The sequence below is a fragment of the Gossypium hirsutum genome, chromosome D05, assembly GCF_007990345.1.
Source record: "Gossypium hirsutum isolate 1008001.06 chromosome D05, Gossypium_hirsutum_v2.1, whole genome shotgun sequence".
Taxonomy (NCBI): Eukaryota; Viridiplantae; Streptophyta; class Magnoliopsida; order Malvales; family Malvaceae; genus Gossypium; species Gossypium hirsutum.
Window position 1 is genome coordinate 24559409 of NC_053441.1, and position 25174 is coordinate 24584582.

At 32.3% G+C, this 25174-nt stretch overlaps 2 pseudogenes; one reads left to right on the forward strand and one right to left on the reverse strand.

Moving 5' to 3' along the window:
• The first annotated feature begins 3894 nt into the window (after positions 1-3894).
• On the forward strand, positions 3895-18783 carry LOC107914019 (phospholipase SGR2-like; annotated as a pseudogene).
• A 2174-nt stretch (positions 18784-20957) lies between these two features.
• Positions 20958-21798, reverse strand: LOC121217124 (protein MOS2-like; annotated as a pseudogene).
• Between the last annotated feature and the right edge of the window lie 3376 nt (positions 21799-25174).

Sequence of the window (25174 nt, forward strand, 5' to 3'; positions counted from 1 at the left end):
TTTTATTTAAGAGTTGAGGAGGGGCTATAGGTGGTTCTAAGTATTGTATTAAAAAACTAAATATTAGGAATCGCAGCGCTGCACTCATATAAAAAGAAGTCAATAAAAAAATTTAAATAAAATGCTAATTTAAAATAGATTGGTTTAAATAGTTTTTAACAATAACTGAATACTTTATTTTAAATATTATACGGTAGAAATAAAATAAAAACATATTTGCATAATTAAATATATATTTTTAAAAAAAGCTGAATACTTTGTTTTTAAATATTGTCCGGTAAAAATTGAATATCGTAAAAAAATAATTTTATTAAATATAGGTAGATTTTTTTAAATAGTACTATATTTTAAAATAAAATTATTTTTTACCGTGTTTAATTCTTTTTTAAAATATGTGTTTAAACTGTTTACAGTGTTTATCTAACACTATATTTTTAATTTAATATTCTGAAAATGAAATATAAAATGTAGCTAATATTATAATTTGAATTTAATATCTTTTGCTAATATTTAAAAAATAACATATAAATTTTAACTAATTTTATATTTTATTTAATATTTAAAATTTTAAAAAATGACAATTGTATACATTGAGATAGACAAAAAAAAGTTGCACAGTTTATTGTAATAGTACAAATACTTCAAATATTGTATACAAAATTTTTCATATTGAGATTCATAAAAATTTATATGCAAATGTAAACAATTGAAATATTAACTATTTTGAATATAAAATTTTATGTGCATAAATAATACTATCACTATGCACAATGTTTTCTTAAATTTGATTAAATTTTATATATGCAAAAGTTTGCATATAAAATATATTACAATATCACATTGCTAAATGTCTACATGGTAAAAACATCGTATGGCTACAAATTAATACTACTACATACAAAATTTTATATGCAAAATTTAACTAATACAACTAACATATAAAGTTTACCTAATATTATAATTCAAAATAATAATAATATATTTTTATTTTGGTACTTAATAAACAAAAAATAATAAATTGATTGAGTTTTACCTTGATTGGCATGAACATTGTTGCCAATGTAGGAAGACGTGAGTTCGAGTGCGTTGAAGCGTATTATTCTCCTATTTATGGATGGGGAGGGGCTATAGGTAGTTCTAGGTGTTGTTTTAAAAAGAACAAATATGATTAGAACCTATAATGAGATTATTTGAAAAAATAATAATGACAATCATATACATTGAGATTGGTAAAAAAGTGTGAAAATTATACTAAAATAAAAATATTTTTAAAAATCAAGAAAAACATATAATATATTTATAAAATACAAAAAATGTTATATAAATAATTAAAATAAAATCATATATTAGGACTACATAAAGGAGCTACATTGTAAATAATTACAACAATTTAGGACTAAAACAAATTAGAATCACATAGAGAGACTAAATTAAAACAAAATTAAGGACCAAAATTGAATAATTATGTATGTATTTAGGGCTTCGAATGAATAAATTAAAAGTTCAGAAGGGGACTTAATTACAAAATTTAAAATTTTGAAAAGGCACTAAATTAATTTTTTTAAAACTAAACCAAAAAAAAAATTATTAGGACTTAAAAACGCAAAAGAAAAACCATTATTATTTTTAATAAAAATTCATATAAATACTTTCTTCTTATTAAGCTTCTCAAAATGTTTTTCTTTATCAAATCAATTATGTAAGCCCCATGCTCCTCTCCCTCTTGTAGTCATTTAAGTGTTGATTTTTTTTGTCAATTGAATCTTAATTTGATTAGTTTAGATATTGATGTTAATATAAAAGGGCGTGGGTTTAAGTGCGCTAAAATAAATTATCATCTTATTTATGAGTTGAGGAGGAGTTATGAGTAGTTTTAAGCAATGTGTCAAAAAGAAATAGATACGATCAAAACCTATAACAGAATTGTTAAAAAAATTTACCCATTTTCTTTCATTTTTTTTTCTAATTATTTTAAAATTTTCACCGTAATATTAAGGCTTTCCATGACTATTCTCACTTCTCATCAACCAAATTTTCTTGTGTGTAATAAAAAAAGAAAATAAAAGAAAAGAAAACATTGATCTGGAAATTATAAAAAAAACAATTCATTTATAATAAAAATATAAAAAAAACGTACATTTTTTTTTATATTGAGATCTAAAACTCAAAAGTTGTCAGGACTTTTTTGAAAATATTATTTTGAAATACTTACAAAAAAACCAAAAAAGCATAAGAGAGAAATGCCACAAGGAGAGAATAAAGGATAATAATCAAACTAATATTTATCACGTTAATTATTATTTTAAATCTCTCAACTTATCAAATTTATTTAAAAATTTGTTTATTTTTTCTCATAGAAAATTTATTCAGATAATTTTTGTTTTAAAAAATAATGTATATTGATAATTTTTTTTGTTGGAATGATATCTATGCATGTAAATAAGATTTAATTTAAATATCAATTATTTCTGTTTAAAATTTATCCAACAATTCAAACTATTGAGATAATTTTTTATGTAACTTAAAATAACTGTTGTGATAATTGTTGTGGCAAATTGTTGGGGATAATTGTTAAATCATATATATTTATAATAACACGTGTTTTTCAATTTAATAGAGTTGAGTTTATCATATAATTTAATTAAATATAAATTTAAAATAATATTTTAAATTTACTTAATAAAAAATAGTTTAATTTTATAGTAATTAAATATAATTTAAAAAATTATATTTTTTTATTATTTTATAATAAAATAAATAATATATATACTAGATGATGAATTAGCAATGGTGTAGGTGAAAACAATTACATAACAAATTTATTATTGAAAATTAATGTTAAAGTTAAATGTGAATTTAATTGAAATGATTAAGTTGAGAAATAATTCTTATAAGTATTGATTTCAAATCTTAATATATACACATGTATATATTTTCCTGCATTTTATATGAAAATGACAAAAATATTGCTAAAATAATATATATTGATTTGTTAAAATTAAGAACTTTTAATAATTTAACAATTGAATTGAGATTCGATAGAAAGTGACACCAACTCAATTAAACTATTTATTAAAGGGGCTAGTAAATTTTATTCATTAAAATTCAACAAGTTGATGTCCCGAATATCAAGTCAATTGAAAAAATTAATACATCATTTATTTTAAAAGATAAATAATATTATTATGATGATATTTTTTATCTTGTTACAATTTTATGTAAGTTTTAAATAAATTCTTTACCATTCCACTTATAATAATTATTGAATAAATTTAAAAAAATATATTTTGTTTGGTCCACACTGTGCGAGGGGTTCACATAATCTAATAAAAAGTTATTGGTAAAAAAACCTTTCTAGTCCTTTTAAATTTTGATATTGAGCAATTGGTTATTTTAAAAAAATCAGAGTTATTCAATCATTGTCAATTTTAAAAGTGAGTAAATAAATACAATTAATCTCAGCATTAATTTTATCGTCAAATTTATATAATTTTAATTGATTTAATAATAAATTTAGCTCTTGTAATTTACACATTTTATCAATTTGGTCATAATTTAACAAATTTAGCCTGTAATATTATTGTAAATATGAAAATGTTGAGGTTAAGTTTGTTGAAATTTTAGAATCAAGACAAAATTAATAAAATATGTAAACATAAAAGGTTAATTTTGTTATTATACCAATCAAATTTATGCACAATTGATGAAATACATTAGTGCCATGATTAATTATTTTAAATTGCTCAAATTTTTTGAAAGTGACTAACCTGCTCAAATTTGAATTTAAGAGGGACTGGAAAGGTCTTTTTACCAATTTGGTTCATATTTATTTGATTTAATTTAAAAAATGAAAGTAAAAACAAACAACCAATCACTCAGGAAGAGTTGTTGGACTCTTTGACCTTACGAGCCCAGCACAGAAGCAACCGCCATTTATTTTTTGGCGTTCTCTTGATGGTCAAGTTTCATGGTGCTTCACTACCAGACATTCAATTAACCTAACTCTAACTGCCATTCAATTCAATCCTCCAACTTTCTTCATTTTCGAATATACCATTTCTAATACTACTCTTTATCAATAAAATAGAATTAGGGCGGTTACTTTTGTTCTTTTCTTTTCCTATTTTCAATCTTCTTTTTTTGGCTGGCAAAGCGAAAGAAACAGAGGTTCTGATAGCTTATGCTGCTACGGAAGTTGAAAAAAGTAAATCAAACGCCATTTACACGAAAAGTCTCCACTTTTCTCGAGAGTGCAAGATGGATGATCTGATATCAGTAAAATATTAACAAATTCTTTAGCAATTCAGTATTCAAAAGGGTATTGTTTCCTTCTTTATTTGTGCAACGTTGGTTTGGACCTGCGTTTGAATTTAAGAATGTTAAATTTTATGATTTTGCATCCTTTAGATTTGGGTTTGTTTAGAATTGGAGAACACTCTGCTTTTTACTTTTTGAAATTCAAAACTTTTTTAGTTAAATTTGATGTTCTTTCTTGGATTTTCGCTTCTTTGCATGTCTGTTCAAATTGTAGAATATCCTTCTGTTAGGAAGAAAAAAGCTTGAAAGCATAATTCCAGTTCCTATCTGTTTGCCTCTTTTTATGTTGAGGAAAGACAAATTAAAGAGAACATGTACTTGATTTGATACAGTGCAGGTAGTCTGATTAAAGCTTTGATTTAAATGGCTGAATCGGTAGCAAATCCCACAGTTGTGGGAGCAAGTACGGTGGAGGAAACATCGCCCGATTTGTTGAAGAATACACCATCTAACATTGCAAGATTGGAGGATGTGATAGAGCATTGTAAGGGCCGTCGGAAGTATCTTGCACAGACAAGGAGTCCTTCAGATGGGGGTGACGTCCGCTGGTACTTTTGCAAGGTTCCTTTAGCTGAAAATGGTTAGTTTCTGCTGGATTTCAAAGTCTAGTTTTAGTTTGCTATTCTTAGTTTCTGTTCTCTTTTGGTTGTGTTTATGGGGCAGTTTGTTAGCAACACATTCTAATGCACTGGAAACATTGAAGAGATTTTCTTGTGTTCATGGAGCAGTTTGTCCTATTGTTAGCTTTTTGCTCAATTTAATATGCATTCTGTTGGTCCATTGTTTTTCCTTTTTCTTTGTGATAGACTATTTAGATTAATCAACTTTTGGACGAGGATGATAATGGGCTTAGTTGGAAGGGATAGTTGGTTCAGAAATTGAAGTTTTAACTTCTTACCCATCTCTGCTTTTTTTTTTCCCTCCTCAATGAAAAACTAATAGCATGCACTTCCAAGTATGATTCAAACTTGCAGACCAGAGAGAACTAGGCAAGGGCGTTGCATAAGTCTTTGGAAATGGCAACGCTTCTGAACACTGTTGGCCAAAAAATAATATTAAGTCTAACTTCTCTTTGTTTAGTTTAATCTCTTGGAAGAGAATTGAATTTTCCCTGCTATTTCTGGAGGGATAAAGAGTTTTGCAGTTCTGTCATGGATCATTAAGGTCATGGTTAGATGGAGCAGTGCTTCAGGGTTCTATTGATGATGCAATAACGCACTAAAGTGAATGGTATAGCTGTTTACAATCATTGTGGGGAGTGGTGAATAATGCTGAAGATTTGCATGGCCCAAAGGATGCCTGTGAAATACTGAAATATGCACAGACCACTTCCTCTACTATTTTTGTAAGTGAATAATAGACAAGAAAACAAATTAGGTGGAACAAATGTGATGGATCTATGTATTAATTTGGGCACAGGAAAGGAGTCGAGAGGTTGTGGTGGGCTGCTGGTCATTAGTAGTCACAGTTCCAGGTCCAATGTTGCTGTCTGGATTTTCCATGAAAGAATATTTTCTCTTGATTACCCTCTTAAGTAGGGATTCATTTTTCAGGTTATAACACTTATTTTTCTGTGCTTCAGCTGCCATGCTTTGTATTATTTGCCAAATTTTAATAAAGATAAGATTCATTTTCTGGAATGATGTTGCACATGTGCATCATTTATTTAAATACATAGTATCAAATATTATTTTTTACTTACAAGTCTTTCACCATATTAAACTATCTAATCTTCTGGTTCCTTTGAATTGTATCCTTGTGTAGAATTTTGAAGTTGACATAGCAATAGCAATCCCCCTGCATATGAAAGGCCTTTCTTGTGCGAATGAGTGATTCAAATTATTTTGATGACTTCTTTTTTCTCTTTTGTTCTCTACAGAGCTAGCTGCCTCTATTCCTCGAACTGAGATAGTGGGGAAGAGTGACTATTTTCGTTTTGGGATGAGGGATTCTCTTGCTATAGAGGCATCTTTCTTGCAGGTCCTCCTTTTTCTTTTGAACTTATATTTATGTTGCATGATAAAGTGACTGTCCCTTATTATTCTTTGTAGCTGGACTTTCTTCTGACTATTGAATCATTTTGGAATTTTATTGGGCTCTATGCAAGTATCAATTTAAATACTAGAGTACCTTTGTTAGGTTGAATAAGGAATCAAAAAATACTTTCTTATTGTGTCTGATTTGAATTAATTAGAGAAGATGATTGAATAATTTTTTATATTCTAGAAGTGTCCCATCAGCTAGCTTGGGCAATCACAGGGGGAAGGGATTAAAATAATCTGGTAGGGTGAAGAACTGGAAAGGCAACCCTAGAAATATAACAATCGATTATCTCTGCATTTCTTTTCTCCAATCTTCTATTTCAAAAACTAATCCTAGCTGTATGATAAAGAAAGACAGCATGGTTCTGCCCAATCCTGCTTTTGATCTTAGACCAAGCGAAAAAAAAAAAAAAACAACTCTTTGTTGGTTTCTCCTATCATATCCTACCTTTTTTACCCTGATCAAGTAGTGTGTCTCTCAAAATTTGTTGGTGTCTCATCATTCATTTCTTATCATATTTTTGGTGAATGAGACCTTTATGCTTAAGTTATTAGGTGGTATATATATATATTTAACACCTAGTAGTTTGTTTTATTTTTGGCCATGACCCTGTAGTTTGTTGAATATATGTTTACAGAGAGAAGAAGAGCTACTATCTAGTTGGTGGAAAGAATATGCTGAATGCTGTGAAGGTCCAAGAGGACGAAGTAGTTCTGGCAAGAAGTTGGACTTGGGAGAAGATTCATCTTCTTCCAAGGGTTTGCAATCAGCCCAACTATATGGGTTTGAAGAAGAGAGGGTTGGTGTCCCTGTAAAGGGAGGGCTGTATGAGGTATCCCATTCCTATTCAAGTTTCCGTTCTATTCAGGTTTTTGCGTTTGATACTTTAAGTTGAAGCAAAAGATGTGTGATCCTTCAGTGCAAATCTTTTATGTAGCAAGATGGGAGATTTTTTCCCTGTTACATAACTGGATATAGGTGGGGCAGTAGCCTGCAGTTGTGAATTCAGGTAGTGTTTATCTGAAAGCCATTTTGTTGCCTGGTGCAGACAATCTATGGCTTTGATATGTATTAGCTGATTGCATTCTTTGATAAGTTTCTATTTGTTTTCACATGAATGTTGCACCATATTTTGGAGTCTTGGAATGTTGGTTGCATCTGTATGGTATACTTTTTAAGTTACCTTTGGATCTGTCTGGTATGCTTTTTATGTTATTTTTGATTCTGTATGATATGCTTTTTAAGTTACATTGTCACATTAATTCTTTTCTTTGCGTGCTAAAATGACATATTCCTATAGTTGAGAATTTTAAAAATAATTTTCTTGTAACTGTCAAGCACTAAGTTTTATTTGCTCAAATCAAGTATTGATTTTTATAACTGAGATGGTTTAAATAATGCAGGTAGATTTAGTTAAGAGACACTGCTTCCCTGTTTACTGGAATGGAGAAAATAGGCGTGTTTTAAGAGGTCACTGGTTTGCTCGTAAAGGGGGAGTGGATTGGCTTCCACTTCGTGAAGATGTAGCTGAACAATTGGAGATTGCATATAGTAACAAGGTTTGCAACATATTGATGTCCTAAGATCCGGTTTCTTCCAATAAATTTTGATTTACCGAGTTTGCATTGTCTATCCCAGTGAAGCTCCTAAATTTTTTGCAAGAATGCCAGTGATATTGTTGCTTGTTGAACCCATAGAATTTGAGGGCAATATGATGGCTTTCCAATTATTTCCATCTTCATTTTCTTGTTTTTTAACTTGTTCATTCTTGATCTCTTTCTTTTCATCTTATTGAACTTAGGCATATATAAGCTATTCCTTTTTTTTTTTAATAAATATAATCATAATTCCCGCTGAAGTTAGACCTTTTCACAGGTTTGGCACCGGAGAACATTTCAACCGTCAGGACTTTTTGCAGCTAGAGTTGATTTGCAGGGCTCTACCCCAGTATGTTTATAATTTTCTGGAAGAACAAACTATTCACTCAAATCATAATATGTCATGCCTAAGGACATGAGATGCAACACTTAATGCAGGGACTGCATGCACTTTTTACTGGAGAAGATGATACTTGGGAGGCTTGGCTCAATGTTGACGCTTCTGGTTTTTCAAGTGTCATTAGTTTCGGTGGAAGTGCAATCAAGTTAAGACGTGGTTACTCTGCATCTCACTCCCCCAAACCCACCCAGGTTTCCGTGCTTTCCCCTCTCTTATGCTTTAACAGCAAGAAAAAATCTTTGTTTTAATGGTAAATATGCTGATATGCCAATTATATGTGCGATGGACTGACGTTGGATCTTTATTTTCTTTTTCTATCAGAGTATTGGCTTTTTAACCATATGCTTGGCTTTTGTAGGATGAATTGCGTCAAAGAAGGGAGGAAGAAATGGATGATTACTGTTCTGAGGTATGCTTTAAAGCCTTTGTTTGTTGCATATGTCCATGCGTTTTAAATATTATAGATAAAAGAAATTACATGGTATTTCTCAAAAAAACTATTTATAATTATGATAATAGATAGGGTTATTATTGACATTGACCCATGACCTATACACCTTTTAACGATTTGTACCTAAAGAAAACCAAAAAAAAATATTCACAATCAGGTACTTGAGCTTGTATTCTACCTGCATGTTACCCCAATTTACCAATGATACAAAAAATGCTGATGTAGCTTAGTCGGCTACTAAGTTGCCTCATGTTAGGTCCATACCATGCTAAGAATTTTTCTTATTTTGAAAATATAATAGAGATTGAAAAAAAAAATAAAGATTAGGGTTGGGGAGGAAGAAGGGAAAGGAAGAAAGAACAAGGGGCTTAGGGTTGCGAGAGGGCCAGCTGACTGGACCTCAGCTGCCGTGATTGAGGCTGTTGAGGTTCAAAAACAGTGGGGGTGGGGGAACCAGGGAGAGAGAGGTACCTGCCTCAAGATGGTTAGATATGAGGCCGATTGCCCCCTTTCCCTCTCTTGCCCCGGTTTAGATTTTTTTTGAAGAATTCAATTAAAATTTAGAAAGGCAAATAGTTTCATTTTAAAAAATGTTCAAATTTTTTTAACTAAAAAACATTTTTAATTTAATTTTTTAATTAAAATATGTTGAAATAAATTTTGAAAATATTTTTTCCCCTAAAAATATAAACATGGCATTGTTGACCCTTAAAAGTTTCCTGATTTTGAATTTTTATTGGACAAAAAGGGACATGTCATCACGTTGCTAAGTAATGGGCTAACTCGATTGATGGATATAAAGCTAGGTACATAATTGTGATATTTTTCTTTGGGTACTAAATCATTAAAATGAGTATTTTGGAGGCCAAATTGCATAGTAACCCTAATGGCAACAAACCAGGAAACTATGTAGCTAGTCAAATGTTCTATAATAACAGCCTATATTTTAAAGCAGCAATTGGAAGTATTTGCTTGGGTTGACTGCATCTTGGTTTTGACTTATTCATTGAAATAAATTGTTGTGTGTTTCCTGCTTTTGATCAGATGGATTTATTGTTACTGTACTATACTAAAATATTCAGTGCTTGAGAATTAACTTGGGCTAAGAACTACCATGGATAAACAAGTTTTCATGCAGCATTTTATCATTGGCGTAAATAGAATTGTTGTAGTGTGGGTATGATCCAACTACATGACATTCCAATTGTTAATATAATGCACACTTTTCAATACTATGATGGGTTTGGGTGACTTGATTAGCAATTGCCCGGAAGATAAAGGGATGCTTTCTTTTGATTATATGCTGAAGTTTGTGTTGACAAACCTTTCACAAGATGGATCTTTTACATGGAAAATAATGTAGACTTGTTGTATGTGTCTGATTTCACATTTGCTTTTAATTGAATCCTAAACTTCTAACTGTGCTGCTTGTTAACTTCATTCCTTTTCTTCCTCTAATCTTTTTTTGGTACAAATATTGTACATATTTGTAAATATCAGAGCCTTTCTATCTGCTTAATGATTTTTACAACAAGATTGTATATATTTCATCTAGGTTCCTGTTCGACACTTGGTCTTTATGGTCCACGGTATTGGTCAAAGGTTGGAGAAATCTAATTTGGTTGATGATGTTGGCAACTTTCGGCACATCACAGCAACCCTTGCTGAGAAACACCTGACTTCACATCAAAGGCGCACACAAAGAGTCCTTTTCATTCCCTGTCAGGTAATAAATTGTTCCTCTATAATGATCTTATACTTCCTTTCCTTGTTTGTTTCTTTTTATTAAGTAGAAACTTTTATTAAGTACAAAAATTGTTCTGAACATGAATGATTTTATATCATTGTTACTGTGTCCTTATTATCATTCTCTGTCATGATAATACTCTTTGCTCACTGTGTTATTTTCGGTGGATGAGATTGCTTTATCCAAATAAGTTGGTTGTCTGTCACAATGTGACAGGCCGTTTCCATGAACTCTAGCATTACGGTGTTTCTTTTATGCACATTATATAGGCCCTTGTGTGGCAAAGTCTTGTGTTGGCATCTTCTGGGTTCATATTTAAGAATCACCACACATTATTGCTCAATATTAATATTTTAGTGGGATCAAGTATTGGGTTATTTCTAAGAACCTGCCTGCTTTCTGCAATAATTGGTTTTTTGAGAACCTAACTGCTTTAAAATCTGTTTTATCACAGATAAATTTAGCAAGCCCTAAAGGACTTCAAGTGATATAAATGAGAAGATTAATGAAGCTAAAATGAAGAAATATTAGAAGATGAATCTGAAAAATGAATTCATGATGGACTGTGTGGTTTTAAGATCGTATACATTTATAGACCCATGTTTACGTTTTGGGAAGCAAATTGTTATTACAGTTCATTGTTTTGTTATGAGCATGAAAGATTTTGTTGGTTTGAGTTTTGAACTTTGCTTGGTTGAATGCAAGGACATCAACAAAACTAGTATAAAAAAAAGTAGGTTGGCATAATGGGTGAGTTTGTTATTCTTTGAAATTTTGAAGAACTAATTAATTTTATCTGCGCAATGCATTATACTAAAGAAACGATGATTGAAATGCGAAGATATAGGGCCTTTCTATTAGAATAATTCGTTTAGGATGTATTCTGTACTAACACTACCCTTAACTGCACCACTAGGAACTTGCTGGACCATATTGGCTTTGTATTATGTACAAGCATTAACCCCTGATTGATGCTTTTTTTTTTGGCTCACTCACATTTTTTTTCTGCCATAAGATGAAATGATTGTCTGCTGGAACTGATTGGGAGCCTGATAGTTTCAAACATAGGTTAGATCAAAGCAATGGATGTCATGAAAGGTCATGTGGAAGGGAGTTCTTCTTGGAAAAAGTAGTGGAAGTTCTGTGTAATTTGATTACTATAATATTTAGACATGAATGGATGGTATTTTCTGCTGTAATTAGGGACTACCGCAGGACTCCATTGGATATACGTGGTTGTCAGAATGTATATGTGTTGTAAACTCTTTTTTGGTATTTGTTATGAGCTTGTTTTGCTTGTTTTTATTCTCTTCTTAATCATTTTCTTGTCTTTTATGCTTCAATGCAATTTTCATTTCTTTTTTTCTATTTTCTGATGTTATCTTTTCATGGTACCTCACATTCATTTTTCAGTGGAGAAAAGGCTTGAAGCTCAGTGGTGAAGCTGCAGTTGAGAAAATCACACTAGATGGTGTGCGGGGCTTGCGTGTTATGCTAAGTGCTACTGTTCATGATGTATTATACTACATGAGTCCCATATACTGTCAGAGCATTATCAACTCGGTATTCTCTTTGCTACTATATTAATATTTACAGTCTTCATGATTATTCTAAAATGCTTCTATTAGTTTCTGTTCCTAGAATTATTACCATAGATCTAAATGGAGGAATTGCAGAAGAATTTGTCAAACAATTTCTAGAATTTGAGATTCAATTCATTGCTAGATTATTTCTTGGGCTTGATCAATTGATAAACTGAAGCATTTTAGACGTTGGGTATAATAGCAATCAGTCTCACTGGGGAATTGGCTCTTGCACTGCTTTAAGGGCTTTTCTCTAAGATATCTATACTGCATCTTCAATATCTTGCACTGGAGCTGGTAATAAGGAATTTAACTTTCAGTTTCACATAAAAATGGTCCTTGGAACTGGGGGATGTACTTTGATCTAAAGAGTTATAGGAAAAAAGTTTGAGCTACTGTTGTAGAATTTTTTCGAAAAGAAAAAAGAATATGGATCTATAACATTTTTCACCCTAAACACTTACTTTATAGATCTTTTTAGCCTTTTAATATCCAGATAAGATGAGTCTAATTTTGTTAAGAACTAATTGCTATCTTGGTTAGTATCTTGAAAATATAATTTTGTTTAAATATCGGAACACTTTTGTGCAAATTTGTACAGTTTTCATGTGGGAGCTAAAAACACAATTGCCTAATATACACTGCTGGCAAGTTTCCAGTAAAGGGTACTGGAAATAGAAAATATAAATGGTAGTTAGGTGATTCAGACATGTGAACCACCTTGGATTAGGCTGTATGGTTCTATTCAAGGTTACTGAATGCTCTTACTTCCTGCTAAGTTCTCTATCATATCTCGAACTGTATTTTATGAATGAATCATCTTCTAGTGATTTATGTAGGTGATTATGTTCATTGTGATATGTATAGCTTAGATATATTCAACTTATTTAGTGGTTAAGTTTGAGAAATATTTCAAGTAACTTTCAAGGCTTCTTGGACAAGCAAAAGTGTAGGATTGTTGGTTTATCATCTTGGCTCCAAAAGAAGGAAATATATTGTAAAATTTCCTCTTTTAGCATATTATCAATGATCTCTGAGGAGACATGGGGGAACTTTAGTGCTATCAGATGTAAGATCTACGTTATAATTTTAGGAAATTATTTGGTTTAATATCATGGAGGAGAAATATAGGCAGTTGGTGAAGTTGACCGTCAATAAAGATCAATTATAGGATCTACTTCTAGAGCAAGTTTTAAGGTGCCTCACATTTCTTATGATTTCTATTGGTTCATTTTCTGTTTGAATCCTTCCATAAAATACGGTTCTTACAGTCTGTGAAAATTTTAAAATTTGAAACCAAATGTATTTGACATTTTTTCATGCAGGTTTCGAACCAGTTAAATAGGCTGTATTTAAAGTTTCTTAAACGGAATCCTGGTTATGACGGAAAGGTATGTTAGTTGTCTGTCTTTTATTTAGTTATGTTACTATTGTGATCATGTTTGCATTTAATTATTTGTAATTATATGAATTCTGTTTAGGTTTCCATATATGGGCATTCTTTGGGAAGCGTCCTCTCCTATGACATCCTCTGCCATCAAGAGAATCTCTCCTCCCCATTTCCAATGGAGTGGGTGTATGAGAAACACTCAAAGGATGTTGGATGTCCCGTTGATACGAATAACCAATCTTCTAATCCCAGTTCTTTGGATAATCTAGAGGAAAACAACATCAATGTGAGGATGAAGGATGCAGTAGATTGTGTTGGTGAAGACATGTTGGTTTCACAACCAACTGCTTTGGTGATTGAAGGGAATGTGGAAGATGAATCCTTAGTAAATTCTGAAATTGATGTGTCTGCTGAGGACTCTATTCAGAAAAGCTGTGAGGAGGATGTGCATCGATTACTTAATGATTTTAGTGGAACCCTTTTGCTGGATGAGGGTGGATTAGGTAAAGCTACAGATGTTGCTGGTCTTTCAGAGAAAGTGACGGAGGAAGAGAGTGAAGAAGCCAGAGATAAGGATAAAGAAATCAAAATGCTTAGGGAAGAGGTAGGAATTTTGATATGCATGTTATATAAGCAATCAAAATGCTTTTCTGGATTCCAATGTGTTAAATGAAAGTTTCGTGCTTCAGGTTAATTCCCTAGAGGCAAAAATTGCAGAACTGCAATCACATAAAAGTGAGGATACCACTGGTATGTTGCTTAAAGGAAATGTCTATTTTTTTTTCTTTGCAAGTAGAAAGGAGTCTGTATGCTTGTCATTACTAGTTTGTTCATTCCTATGGAAGAAATTCTTATGCAAGTATCAATCTCTTACATAACAGAAAATAAGGAGATGCTTGTGCGAAAGCCACCTTCGCTGCAGAAGTTCGATCAAAAGCTGGTAGTTACGTTGGATGATGCAGCACAGAGATATACACCTTATATCAGATACACAAAGCTTGAATTCAAGGTATGGTGAAAATAGTAGTAACTGTTTTTCTTTCATTAATGAGTCTTCTTGTTGTATTGTGGTAGAGTACCTTCTTTTTAAGATAGACTACATTTTTGTGGTATTTTAGCATTATCTGTAGACACACAACAAACATACAAACACATGCGGTCCATAGAAATAGAAAAATGTAGATACGTTAACAGTCTTATATGAACTACATTTAACAATTTATGATATCAGGTTGACACATTCTTTGCTGTGGATCACCTCTGGGAGTGTTCCTTGCCCTTCGCAATATCCGTATTGGACTTGGTAATTCTCAATCTTAGATGTTCTTGTGCTTTTATATTGGCACATCACATAGAAGTTCTTTCAGCATATTTCTGATTTCCCCTTACTTGGAACAGTTTTTTTTTTTATATTTTTTATTTTAATATGGATGGATTCCATTGGCTGGTGAAAATTATAGTTTTTGTATATGTTATGGAGTCTCAGAAAGTTATGACAATGGTTTAACTTTATTTTGATTGTTGCCATTAACTTCAAGCTATGCCTGGTTCTTTTTATAAATGATCTCACATTTTATTTTATTGTTGCTTACTTCACTTTATTCTTCTAATGACTCTGCCATATTATTTCTTTTAAATTTTATGATCAAATACTATGGTTTCCCAGTGTGCCACTGTTTTAGTTCTCTGCTGTTGAGATGTGATTAGCTAGTAGATTTCTATCTTTCTTATCTCCAGTTCAAGTAAAACCTTCAGGTCCCAACATTATGTTTCTCGCCTTATTTCCCAGATATTCTTTCATTTCTCAACGGTCGTTGTTTATATGCTTTTTTGGTACTTTGCTTGAACTGCTAATGTCTCTCTTTGTATTGCAGGCAAAGGCCAAGATTATTGGGATGAGGAAAACATTTCTGAAGAGATGCCAGCTTGTCGTCAAATGCTCAACATCTTCCACCCATATGATCCTGTAGCATATAGGTTGGTGCTAGCCTGTTATGCATTTTTATTCTTATTGGAACCGAGAATGTCAAACTCCTTAAGTGAAATGGTTGATTCAAGACTTGGCATGAGCCTTTTTTATTAGCCTAACAAAACTGGTAGGATTGCCATGCTTGGGAGTAGACAATATTTATCCTTTTAACCCTTAAGGAGGGTGGGTGTGTGGGTGAGGAATGGCCCATTCTAGCTTTATGAGTTTGATTTGTTGATAACTTGATATAAGTACACACATGCATATACATTGTGTGTGTCTATGTTTTATGTATTTTGTGTGTCCTCAACTTGGTGGCATCCTTCCCTTTCCATACCTATTTGATTCAGAAAATGGTCCATTTTTCTCCTCTTTAATTTGTTATTTTATTCTGTCCTAAACTTGACAGTGTTTTGTATCTTTATGCAGAATAGAACCACTTGTTTGCAAAGAACACATCACAAAACGTCCTGTCATTATCCCTTATCACAAAGGTGGAAGAAGGTTGCATATTGGATTTCAAGTAAGCCCTTTGATACATGCATGACATCAGATAATGTTTCCCACTTTCTCATAGTTGGCCCCCTTGGTGCATCTTTAACCTATCACTGTGTACCGTTACTGTAATTTTATCCCTTCTCAATTTTGTTATGCTTGTGTGATATGTTTAGGAATTCACTGAAGATTTAGCTGCTCGTTCTCAAGGAGTAATGGATCGTCTCAGCTTTATAAGGGTGGGTTATTACACTTTCCAGTATCTCATTTTGTTTGGTTCTATTGCTTTGATTTCTATGAAAAATGAAAACTTCTCAAAAGTTTCTCAGTCCAAGTGCCAATTCCTTGGTTAATCCTGAAACTTTAAAAGTATGTGTGTGTAGGAATGATGATCAAATCCATTTTATGATAATTTTGACTTTTTGCATTAGTGGTTTTTTAATGCTATGTATCTGCCAAACTTGGAGTCTCATTGAATCATATTTTGGGGTTCACATTACTAACTTGTATTTGTTTAGTTCCTGGTCTTATAAACTTCTAAACTATATGCTTCTTGAACAGGCTAAAGTGCTCACAGTTTGCCAATCAAGAAACACTGACGACCTAGAAGGTAAATCAGTAGTTTCTCCAAAGCTTTTTGCAACACTTTTTTGTTTTAATTTCCTTTTTATGTAAAGAAAGTAGCATGAATAAGTTCATATTACCTTTGTACCTCCAACAAAATTGATTTTGACCTAATCTGCATTGCCCCTGTATTTTTATTCAACCTTCTTTCTTTCATTTATTTGTTTTTAATCACAACAGGACCAAAGAACATGGAAGAGAAAGAAGAGAGGTCATATGGTTCTCAAATGATTGAGAGGTTAACTGGGAGTGAAGAAGGCGAATAGATCACATGCTTCAAGTATGTAATTATACAGTGATGCTATTTGAGTTCCTTCCCCCCCCCCCCCCCCGCCCTTCTTTTTGGGTGTGAGCATTTGTGCATTGGTGTGTACATGTGAAAATGAGACTGCATGTGAACTTTTTCTTGCCACACTTTCCAGCCTGGATTCTTCAGTTTAATTTTTGTTTCTTTCTGTCTTTCATTTGTACTTTGTACCGTTGGATCTAGTAGCACTGATCACGAGAGTCCTTATAGACCTATGGCTCTAACCCAAATAGGACAGTATGTAATTGGAGAATGAGGCACTTTAATGCCATTAGTAACGGTCATTCCCGGCTTCTAGCTACTTGTGATCGTAATTCTAATGGTTTAGCCATAATAGTAATTTGAGTTGGATGAGGAAGTATCAAAATACCATATTGAAGTATCTTCTGTAACAAATGTTAAAGTGGGATAATGCCAAATTAAAACTTAAGATCAGAACTCAAGGAGCTTTGTGACTAAAGAAAAGGTGGGGTGAGTTTGATTGGTTGGTTTTTCACCTGAGGGTGTTTAGTGTGTGCTCTTTATCATGACTGCTGGTTCATATTGCTGATTTCTCCTAACTCGGGTCTTTTCATTTTACAGGATAAAACATTTGAACATCCATATCTACAAGCCATTGGAGCACATACGTAAGATTCTGAATTGTTGTATAATATGCATGTAGGTGCCTGTACAGGTTTGGATTCGTATTTGGGCAAACTAATGGGTATGCTATGTATTTCCTATGGCATATTGTCACATTTCTGGACCTGGACATAGTGTGCTTGTGACAAGTTCAGTCGTCCTCCTTTGCAGTTATCATAGGAAATCCTGAACTATTGATATTTTCTTTGGCCTGCATGCCATGTGGACAAACAAATAAGGGCCATCAAACGACTTATGGACTTGATCATTAATCGTGGAGAGTCTTGTAGCGTCTTAGCTCATATGTTAAGCATCCAACTATAAACCATAAGATAATTGGAGAGGCTAAACTTGAATGTAAGACCATGGCAAACATGAAAATTGACCATTGTGAGATGAGAACCTCAATAGTAGTACTATTAGTTTTCAACGCAAATGACCAGAGTATCTTTTTTTATTTCTCATGTTCTAATATACTGTGTCACTTTTAGTTTTGAGGTTGGAATCGTAAATGAATGTTATTGACAGTAACATCAAACTGATTTTTTTTCTCATAAGAGATGAGAACTGAAAAGCATTATTAGTATATGAACAAATAATGTAAAAGAACGAAATTTGGGGATCTTACTGCCTCCAGACAAGCCCCTGCAAGAAATGTGCTCAATTTCAAATGTCCTCATGTTTTCTAATTTTATGCAGTAAGAATACTTGTAATGGTCTAATAGTTTGAACCTTGTGTTTGATGGTGCCTCAGTTTTGAAGAATAAAAGTATATAGTTTTAGTCTCATTTATACTTTTGGTTTAACAGAAACTATTGGAGAGATTATGATACCGCACTGTTCATTTTGAAACATTTATATCGAGATATACCTGAAGATCCTGACTCCTCTATGGAATCCAATGGAGACAGCTCAAACGATAAGAGTGTTTTTACGGGTTGGTCTGATCACAGAGGGTCTCCAGATGAAGAATCTCCTCTTACATTCTCTGACAGAATTATGGTGAAAGTTTCTCGAGGGAAGCTAAGAAATTTGTAAAGAAGTCTTGAGTGGCAACAGATTTCTTTTCTTGCCGTGCGCTAGACTTATACAAGCTGAGCTGGTTATGAAGTTATGCAGTATACCATCATACCAGAAGTGACTTTTGCTGTTGCAACTCATGTTGCTGCATTTGGGTCTTTAATCTTGTATTTAAATACAAGATGGTTGGCGTGCCATTCTTTTACATGGATTCTCAGAATGAAGGAAAGAAGTATAATTTGGAGACTATGATTGTTGCATCAGGGACGTTGGTATGCTGCAGTAGACACAAAGGTGTTCTGGTATCTGCTTCCCTCTGTACAAAAATGAAACACAGACAATTGTACCAAAGTCGTATGCTTTTTGGTGAATTTAGGTGGCTCAAACAAATGTACAGGTGTACTATTAGTGCAGAAAGTTTACATAGTATATAAACTGAAGAATATTGTTGGTTACTAATTTTAACTATTATAATTCTTGCCTTGTCTTTCGGGGCTCCAGGGGTCGTTGAATCTTTTATTTGGTATGATAAAAATTGCTAGTTGATAAACTATTTTGATCTGTTCTGGATACTAATAATAACTTGTCATGAATGTAGAGAGCATTTATTTTTGTGGACTGAAGAATTTTGGAAGTGAGGATTTGGTATCCCCTTGCATCCTAATACTCTTGGTTTTCTTGGTAGAGAAAGTTAAAATTTCCTAACAGATTGCATCTCGTTTGGGGTAATCTGTTGGAGTTTCATTTCTCAGACAGTGTTAAAATGGCTGAAGAGCTCAACTTGTACTTCATATATGCTTAGGTATGTTTCTCTGGAATTGTGATAGTTTATAGCCCTCTCTTACCTGGATTTGGAGGTAATAGTTCTGAGAAATTGTGGACTGCATACAACAATCCCATCCCATTAAGTTATTATGGGGTCTTCTATATATGCCTGTTTGTAGCATCTGCTAGATAAAATAAGGGATTATATGTTGTATTTGTAATAATGTTACTTAGCTTTGTAATGGATTTAACATTAATTTGTATGTACTGTTGAATCTGGTTTGTAGATGTAATGAGAGCCTCTCTTATCTTTTTACATCACATAGGAAGAACTTAATTGCTATTTGAATTCATTGAAGTTGAGCTACAAACCTGTTTGAATCAATTTGCAGATATGGTTTTGTTGGAAGGGAAGCTTTAGTTTTAGATGCTGTCATGTATTTTAGATGGATGATTCGCACCATGTTGGAAGTTCGTATCTGCAAATTTTATGTATTCTGCTACACTACGTCTATCTAATAATTAAAAGGATGCTTTTGATTTTTGACTCGTTAAAACAACTGGATTGCATGTTTTGTTTTGTCAATTATATGATTTTTTGCTTCAAGAAATCAAAATTTGTTCGTATAATCAAAACTCGGTTTCTTTTACTGTGAACCGGATGGTGGATGCCTACTCGAAATACATAGCCACTAACATGGTTTAGGAATTTCACTGTTTGATTACCCCCCAAAAATAATCATAGAACATTAGAAAACATTATCAGAACTATCAACATAGTATTTTCAATAATTACCTCTTGCAAGAAAAATATATTTTCCTAAATAAGGCAGATTACCCCCAGTTCCAAAGTTCTTTATTATAATATTCAAATCAACCACATAATATGAGTAAAGAAGTTATATTTACTTTTCAAGATTAAAAATATATACATGATTAACTGATACCAGTTTCTTAATTGATAAAGGGGGTAAGAATCCATTCACTTTATGGTTTGAAAAAACTAGCAGAAAATACTATATATAGTTGCATTAGTTTTAGAACCAAACATACAAGCACTTGCACAGAGTTCATGAGTACATCAAACAAACAAACAATCCTTTTCCTTAATGCTTTATTTTCACAGAATGGAACTAACAGTAGAAGCCTCTTCTTGTCACTAACAAGATACCTACCTGTTCTCTCACTTTTCGTGTTCTCTTTTAAGTACCTCATGCCTAACTAACATGAATCAATTTGATTGATAGATAAGAAGCAGAGAAGAAAAACAAACAAACCAAGAGAAACATTCATAAACATAAAAGAGAAGGACACTTTCAAGCTTTTGCTCATTCCAGTTATGTCATTTAATCCAGATCATCCCTTTCAATAAAAGCTAAAGCAAGCAACGAAGGATCTATATACCATAGGGATCGCTTCTTTCATAATTTATATCAATGCAAAATTTCCACAAAGCAACCGCATAATGAAAATAATTTTACACAATTATCATTCCAAGCAATAAAATATATAACTATTCCAGAAAATTTTTTCACTTTTTTTCATAAGTCAATTTCCAAAGTAGAGTTCAGGTAGAGGAGGGAAGAAAAATATCTTCATTTTCAGATTGATTGGAATTCTAATCTATAAATTGGAATACTTTAAATTGCCAATTGAACACTAATGGAGAAGCTTATAAGCTAAGTACAAATAAAAATACAGCAAGAATGGTTATATTTGAACCATAACTTCGATAATACAGGGTTTGACATGGCAATAGGTGATGAACAAAAATTGACAGAAGGGCACACTTTAGCAGGAAATACCTATTGCTTTTATCTGTGTTGAGAAGGCATATGCCATAATTAATACCAAGATAGCTTGGATCCCCCATATACTCAGCAACCTGTTCAAGTTTCACATCTAGCAACTCCTGACTATCAGCATCTCTTACAACACCCATTTCTCGATCTAAATCCCTCTCTACCAAATTTCCATACACACCTTTATGCCTACCATACAAACAAGAACCGGACCGCCACGCCTCGGCAATGCAGTCTCGAGCAGTTCCTGCTCAACCCCCTTGAATCAACTCTTTGCTGTCATCCATTGCTATGTCACACATATATGGTCCAACAACATCCACCACCTGCCCTTTCTTCAAATATAACCTCCCCCCTGCTAAACTTTTACTAATATCCGAACCCTAATGTGACTTTTAAGCCAAGAAACCCCTCGGTCACCATTAGTCCTAGTTATCTCCACATTAACTTGTGTTTCACTTATTTTTTCAGTATTTCTACTCCGTTTACTATACTTTTTTCATCTTATGTTCGACATTTTTTCATCCCTAATCTTCAACTCCTTCAATCTCCTCAAACATTCTTCTTCCCTGAACCCAAATCAGCTATTCAGATACGGACTTTAACTTCTTCGTCTCTATTCTTCAACTTCAAAACAACCCAACTATCGCCCAACTTCTCCATTATTGTACCTTGGAACCCATCCCTCTCCCTTCAATCACTCTGACGTCTTTCCCACAAAAACCATCTCATCCTCCTCTTCTTGCATATTCTCTTGCATCTCAAACCTTCCGTCTTAAATTCCTTAGAACTAACCCTACCCCTTTGTCGGTCCTCCGCTCGTATTGCTTTACTTTAACATCTTCTTAGCGTTTTTCCCAATCCCCTACCTTCAACCCACCCGTAACCAGCAAGCAAAGCCTTACCAAACCTCCACAGGTACATCCTCGACTCCTCAAACCTCGATCCTCGGGCAACTTCTTCAAATCCTCTTTAAACTCTGGAGAAGGAGCGTCTCGACGGAAGCTGCTGATCCAGGATTACATCTTGTTATCCGCCTCACCCTTGTGGAGCTGTTATTGCGGAGATTGAGACCGTAAGAGATTGCGGAATCAGGTTGGGATTGTGAGAGGGGAATCAAGCTCGAATTGGAGATCACGAGAGGCATCGGATTGGAGAGGGAGGTCAAGATCTTCATCTTCTTGTATGGGCGCCATTCGTTTGCTTGGAGGGATTACGTAGGAGGGTTCGGAATTGGGGTACGGGGTAGGGTTTTGGGAAGGGTCGAATCTGTGACAATCTTGGGGTTAGGTCTCTTGGGCGGTGGAGGGCTTGGGGATGGGCACTTTTGGGTGGGTTTTGATTTGGAGGGGAGAGAGAAGGATAGTTTCATGGCGTCGAATCGAAAATCCGCTGAAAACCAGACCAAAGCTTATGCCGGATCTCAACCGAAGCAGAGGGGCCGAGGGATAGGTCAAGTGAAGAAAAAAATGTTAGGGATTTGATTTAAGGGAAAGGAGGGAAAGAACGGAATACAAAGACCGACACAAAGCACAATGGCGAGGGGAAATTAGGTTATCCAAATTAATACTAAGCTAAAATTTTTTTTATCATGACACTTACATATCAATTCAGTGGATTCATGCTAAACTTTAAACTTTTTATTTTTTTATATTAAATTTTTATTTTTTATAATTTTAATTATTTATTGACATGAAATTAGATAAATATTTTTATTTAGCAAGAGTGCATGTGGACTACCATAAGGTTGTTACTTCAACTCGTAAAAATTAATGTTTAGTCAGCTTCCTAATAAGAAAGAATAGACTCTTTCGAATTTAAAACAATTTAGCAAAAAAATAGGTTAAATTAACAAAAAAAATATAAACGTTGAGGATTAATTTATCATTATGTCTATTTAATTTTTTTTATTTCTAAAATGTAAAGTTAGTTATCAAATAAATAGATAAATAAATTTAACTCTCATTTAGTAAAATTTTTAACTTTAGTCTCTAAACTTTTTTCAACATAATATTTTTTATATTTTAATATTTTAGGTAAACTACCAAGAGACAAATTATTTATAAGTTTACGTTTTAGCCACTCGACTTAAAAAGTTTTCATAAGTCACTTAAGTTAGACTATTTGAAAGTTGTTTTTTTAATGTGAAATGAACTGTTCAAAAGTTTTTTTATTTAAGTCACAGGTTATTAATTTTTTTTAAAGTTTGGCTAGTAACTCTAAACGATAATTTTGACGATCAATACGATGGATCAGTACCCATCAAAGAATAGAAAAAACATATATTAGATTCAAGTCAACCTGATGGTCTTGTTGGAGATTTGGAGAAAAATTGTTTGGATTTTAGTTTGCATATATTATGACTGTTCAAGTTGTTTTATAAAAAAAAAAGAATGAATTTGTATTAGAAGGAGGAGAATGAAAGCTCTTGATTGTGTAAGCTGTGCTAATAAGAGAAAGCCATGATAAAGTGATTTTAACACCCATTGACCTAATGAAAATTTTTGAATATGTTTCAATGATCTTTTGTACTTTTGAATGAGTGACCAACTTATAAACTTACTAACAATATAGTGCATTTAGTGTAATTTACCCTAATTTTTTAGGGGTACTTTGAATTAATATTATTTTTGAATTTTTAACATTTCTCAAGTAGTTGTTAAAAACATATTTTGGATTTTTTAAAAAAATTTGTTTGGGTCTTAAGTCAATATCGTATTGGTGGGCATATTATTTTTCTCTTAGTATTGATACGTATCAATACTAGTTTTTTATTTCAATGTATTGTTTTGAATTTTTTTGTTGTTTTTTTAAAACATTTGATTTTTTTTATACAACGATGATTTAAACACAGACTTATCATAGGGGTAGATAAACATCGATCAATAGGCCACAACTCAGGGGTTCAAAAATGCATGAAAAAGGATTTAAACTGAGAATAAATATTTATTTCTCAAAAAGATCGGTTGCACAACGTGAATTAATCTTCTACGTATTTTTGGATGGTCATACCATCCTAATACTACTCTTGCTCAAGCATGCTAAACTATGAATTTAATAAATCCTAGTACTAGTTAAAAAATATATGTATATAAAATATTTACAAATATATATTGAGATTGAATAAAAATCATATAAATACTCATAAAAAATAAAGCTTTGCTAAAGAAATATTTTAAAAATGTTGGTACCTGAGTTAAATATTACATATGTAAATTTTACAATACCAAAATATATATAAAATACTCATCATTTATAAAAAAATATTTTAATAAGCTTCACAAATACAATCATTATCTATGGTTAAAAACACTCAAAATAAACAAATAAAAAACCCATCATTTAACAAACTCAAAACATATAAACAAAAAATATTATTCTATCAAATTAAACAATAAGATCATCCCATACTATAGAGTGCATACAACAATTCATACTTCAACAAATCTAAATTAAAAAATAAAAATTAATATACATTTTAAAAATTAATTTTTGTGCAAATAAATATAAAATTAATTTTTTTTTTTTTTTGTATGGCGATATGGGCGAAATCAATTGGTGCACACTAGGGATGACAATTCAGATGTCAAATTGTCGACTTGAATTTTGCGGATTCGGAGTGGACGTCGATAGACCACCTCGAATATCCATTATCCAAAATCATACAAAATGAAATCCACTAGGTTCCAAGTATCATTCTCGTCTAATGCATGTATTTCCTCTAATCTCGCATCACGCCAACTAAGATGACTCAAAGCTTCCTGAATTTTCTTAGGAATGAAAACAATATTTGAGGACACAAAAGAATAAGAGGAAGGAGGCAAATGGTTAAATGAAACAAAATTAAAAATAGGATAGGTATAGTGACATTTACTGTAACAACCCGTTTTTAGTGAAATCGAACAGTGGTTTCGGACCACAAATTTGAGCCCGTAAAAAATTTATTTTAATATTATTTTATGATCTACATTATGATAGGAATATCGTATAGAAATTTCGTTAAGAAAATTTTACCGATTACATGATTAATTGATAAAAT